The following is a 4,810-nucleotide window of genomic DNA, read 5'->3' as shown; positions in this document are numbered from 1 at the left end:
TTAGGAAGACCTAGTACAAAGAGAAAAAAGAAAAAAATGGGAAGTTCAGTGCTCTCTTACTTTGTCAATCAGCATCCAATTCCATGTCCATCCTTGTCCTTACTTCCAACTGCTATCTTGTTTACAAGCAGCGGGTGCCTCTGGCTGCTGCAGGGCTATCATTAAGGGACTGTTTCACGGGACATCTAAAAACTATGGAGCTTCTAGAAAATGTGAGATACCAGAAAGCCCCATATTTAGTGAAGGCATGCAAAGAGAAACAAGTTTTGCTAGAGAACTTGGAGGGACTCCAGATACCCTAGATATCATGCAGTTTTTCAGGGTTGGCTTTCTGGGAAGACCTCAACTCTGAAATATGAATAAAGGACAGAAAGTTAAAGAAGGTTTTTCTCAGGGCCTGTGTGAAACCATGCAGAAGACAACCAGGAGAGTCAGAAACGTATGCGGGTATCACACCGCCGGGATGAGACAAGGTAAGAAAAGAAACATGAGTATAAACAGGTATGATGCATTTCTTTTTGAAGAATCTGCTCCCTCTATGGACCTAAAATTCCTACAGCATCCTTTGTATATTTTTCCTATTTTCTGCCTAAAATGGCTGGGTTCCCTTAATCATAAATATGGCTTGAAAGGAAGGACTAACCAAGGCAAACTAACAAGGATTTATTGAGACACTGCTCTGGGGCAGTCTGCCTGCTAAATGGTTGTCAGATTTGAGTTTGTGATCAGAAACACCTGGAGGGCCTGATGCGGGAAGATTCTGGCCCCCACCCCTACAGTTTCTGATTCAACAGATCTGAACTGTGGCTCCAGAATGTCTATTTTCATGAAATTCCCAGGTGATGCTTCTAATGCTATCTGGAGACCATAAGGAACGGTGTCTCTAGGGATGAAAAAAGAAATAGTTTATCAGCAATCTATCCCTGATTCAAGATTCGTAAGGAGAGGTAATAGGGGCGTCTTTTGTCACATGTTTGACAAAATAAGAATACGGGCAGGTCACGTATTTTTTTTTTTTTTTAAGATTTTATTTAATTATTTGACAGAGAGATCACAAGTAGATGGAAAGGTAGGCAGAGAGAGAGAGAGAAGCAGGCTCCCTGCCGAGCAGAGAGCCCGATGTGGGACTTGATCCCAGGACCCTGAGATCATGACCTGAGCCGAAGGCAGTGGCTTAACCCACTGAGCCACCCAGGCGCCCCAGGTCACGTATTTTTAACGTAAAATACAGTGCCGACACTACAGAAGTTCCGAAACAATAACTAAACAGCAGTGAGGCGGAAGAGGTCAGAGATGACAAAGAAGAATACAAGACCAAGGCCTACAGAGGTGAGGGTGGCCTGCGGTGCTGACTTTATTAGGAAACACACACCGGTGAGGAAATCCCCTGAATATTTGGGCCCAAAAGGCAAAGCTCAGGGTCTTAAATGCTAGAGAGTGGAGGGCCATGGTGCTTATGCTAATGAAGCACTGAAAACTCACATTTCTCCTAGGACTGAGGATGGGCGCATGAGCTCTGGAAAAGCATCCTCTCCTTGTTTAATAGGTCACGAGCAAGTTCACTTAGATCCAGAAAGGGTCCCTTTTGTTGGGGGGCAGGGAAAGGTCATTCCTAGTCCCTCGTGGTTAGTCAGCTTCAGCTGATTAAGACCCAGTGTAATGAAACACATTTAATTTTGCCATCTCTTAGGCAAGTGCTACTTCAAGTGAAAAATTATCTTTTTTTTTTTTTTTAATAGAAAAGAATACTCAGGGCGTCCAGAGTCAGGTCTCAAAAGCATTGCTGGACAGGGTTGACAAAGGTTTGAGGAGGGTCCTTAGGCCAGGGGTATTTGTGACATAAACAATATCCTGAAGTTGGAGATAGCAAGACCTTGGACCACTACTGGGCAGATTGGCTTGGCTTCAGTGGAAGGACCATATGGGTCTAAAAGAGGAAATATATTTATGCATCTGTGCAGTATTTAAAAGGTGTGATCGTGTGATAGCGATTATAATCTCCCAAAGTGACAGCTGGATCCCTAGTGAGTGCTGGCATTTAACGTAGTTACCCAGAAACAGTAAATATTTAGAATTGTGTTCAAACAAATTTGAGACACTTACATATGTATATGGAACTTTACACACAGTATTATTCTGGGAGTTTCCCCATCTATATTCTGTATAACTACATATATTCTTTCCAACTTTATTCTATATGACTATCCAGCTTTTACTCTGTATGATTTTGGCTATTTTCAGTTGCGCATCTAGTTTCAAAAACTCATTGAAGAGATTCATAGAATCTTTGACTCTAACGAAAATTCTGAGAAAAGAGCAACACACCTAGTACTAACAGCAAGGGCAAGGGCAAGGTCACGGGACACTGGGGAGAGGTAGCACTTATTTGACTGTATAAATTCTGGTATGTTTAATAAATTAAAAACAACCCTAATACAATAATTCTGAGCTTCTCAGTTACCATTGTAAAATGTTTATAAGTGTCTAGGTATGAGAAGAAATCCTACTCAAAACCTTCATGGGTAGTCAATATGAATGCCCGGGGTGATTGAGGTCAGCATAATTTCCCACAGGCTATTCTGCTCGGCTGGCCAATACACTTTAAGCCAGTTTACCATAGAAATGTTCTAATTTAGCAGAATTAACTTTTAGACCGATTAAATACTTTCAACTGAAAAGTCATAGAGAGTGGGGCACCTGGTGGCTCCGTCAGTTAAGTATCAGATTCATTATTTGGGCTCAGGTCATGATCTCGCAGTTGTGGAATGGAGTCCTGCTTCGGGCTTTACCCTCAGTGCAGAGTCTGTGTGAGGATTCTCTTACCCCCTCTCTCCTTTCCCCTCCTGACATGGATGCTCCCCCCATAAATATATTTTTTTTAAAAGAAAAGTCCAAGAGAATATCTGTTTCTATAAATAAGAAAAATGAAAGGCAAAATGACCACATTTTTCTTCTAGTCATCATGAAGCTAGAATTTTGTGATATGATAGATTCTGGACTCACAGTGGTCTCCAGCGGAGGCTTCAGCTTGTGGTGAGGGTGTCCTGAACGACGATGTTCCATGAAAGGTGCTGCACACGAGTGATCATTCTGGGCTCCGCTTCCCTTCCTCTGTCTTCCCAAAGCCTCCAGTAGAAGAGCAAGTGGGAACGGTAAGAATTTCTAAGCAACTGAATGGAACAGATGCTGTTGGAGGTAGTTTTGTGGGCCTGAGAAGAATAAAGGAGAAGGGGAAGGACTGAAATGATTGCCAAGGGAAAATACAGAAGGGAAGCTACACAGCCATCCTGGGTCGGAGGGTCCCCCCCACCCCTATTTTTAACATGATGTCTCCTTAAGAGTTTACATATATATGTATTGTATATAAATTTATTAATTAGTTTACCTTACATTTAAAATGATAAACAATTGTGAGTTTGCTAGTAAACATCAAAAGATGAAGGTCCACTTTTACTTTCTTCCAAGTGTACATACAGTGGTATTAGTACTACTTATTAAATAATCCATCATTTTTCCATGCAACTGAACTGATCATATGTAGCTTCTCATACATTCTGGATACCATTTCTGAATTCTCTGTTCTGTACCGCTGACCTATTTGTCCTATCCAAGGTTGAAAATCATAAATATAGATCCTAGGTCATTCATATTAAATTTATTTAGTATTTTATAGTTTTCTTGGAGCCTCTTCCAATTAATATATCTTTATTCACCTTTGTAATCTCTTCTATTGGGTTTGGTCCATCCAAGTTTCCCGCTATTTAATTTGACAATGAGAACATTGTTAGCAATTCTTTCATTTACTCTAGATTTTCAAATATATTTCTATAGAGTTCCATATTCTCTTTCCATCGTTAGTGTTTGAAAAAATTCAGGCATGCAAAAAAAGTACATATTAGGAAAAATAGCACTTAATTGGCGTGGATGCATCTAAAATCTCTTGCATATTAACTATAAATGCACTGCATAAAGTTTTATTCTTTAAAAACTTCCTTTCAGGTGCACGTGCCCCAGCAATGTCCACAATAGCCAAACTATGGAAAGAACCTAGATGTCCATCAACAGATGAATGGATCAAGAAGATGTGGTATATATATACAATGGAATACTATGCAGCCATCAAAAGAAATGAAATCTTGCCATTTGCGACAACATGGATGGAACTAGAGCGTATCATGCTTAGCGAAATAAGTCAAGCAGAGAAAGACAACTATCATATGATCTCCCTGATATGACGAAGTGGTGATGCAACATGGGGGCTTAAGTGGGTAGAAGAAGAATCAATGAAACAAGATGGAATTGGGAGGGAGACAAACCATAAGTGACTCTTAATCTCACAAAACAAACTGAGGGTTGCTGGGGGGAGGGAGGTTGGGAGAAGGGGGTGGGATTATGGACATTGGGGAGGGTATGTGCTTTAGTGAGTGCTGTGAAGTGTGTAAACCTGGTGATTCACAGACCTGTACCCCTGGGGATAAAAATATATGTTTATAAAAAATAAAAAATTAAAAATTAAAAAAAAAAAAACTTCCTTTCAGAGTTGATGGCAAACCAATGCCCCATGTCAGAAAGAGTGTTTTATAGTAATTCTAAATACCAAAGAGATATCATGAAGTTAATTAGGGAACCTCACATAAATAGCCATCATATTGCATTGAACTTATTTTGGTAGTGTATGATCTACAGTAGGTGGTAAAATAGATGTAAATTATGTTTTCTGTGGTTGCATGAATTTCTGATATGGCATTGGATTTCTTTTTTTTTTTTTTTTTAAGATTTTATTTATTTATTTGTCAGAGAGAGAGTGAGC

At 39.9% G+C, this 4,810-nt stretch overlaps 1 long non-coding RNA gene across 1 annotated transcript; it reads left to right on the top strand.

The window, feature by feature from the left end:
- The first annotated feature begins 336 nt into the window (after window positions 1-336).
- LOC131828099 (uncharacterized) lies at window positions 337-4,356 on the top strand. Its single transcript, XR_009352231.1, has 3 exons — window positions 337-473; window positions 2,958-3,152; window positions 4,000-4,356. It is a non-coding gene; the product is annotated as an uncharacterized LOC131828099 (long non-coding RNA).
- Window positions 4,357-4,810: the final 454 nt, after the last annotated feature.

Source organism: Mustela lutreola, chromosome 3, assembly GCF_030435805.1.
Source record: "Mustela lutreola isolate mMusLut2 chromosome 3, mMusLut2.pri, whole genome shotgun sequence".
NCBI classification, from domain to species: domain Eukaryota; kingdom Metazoa; phylum Chordata; class Mammalia; order Carnivora; family Mustelidae; genus Mustela; species Mustela lutreola.
Note: the sequence above shows the minus strand (reverse complement) of the source record. Positions and strands in the feature narration are given on the sequence as shown.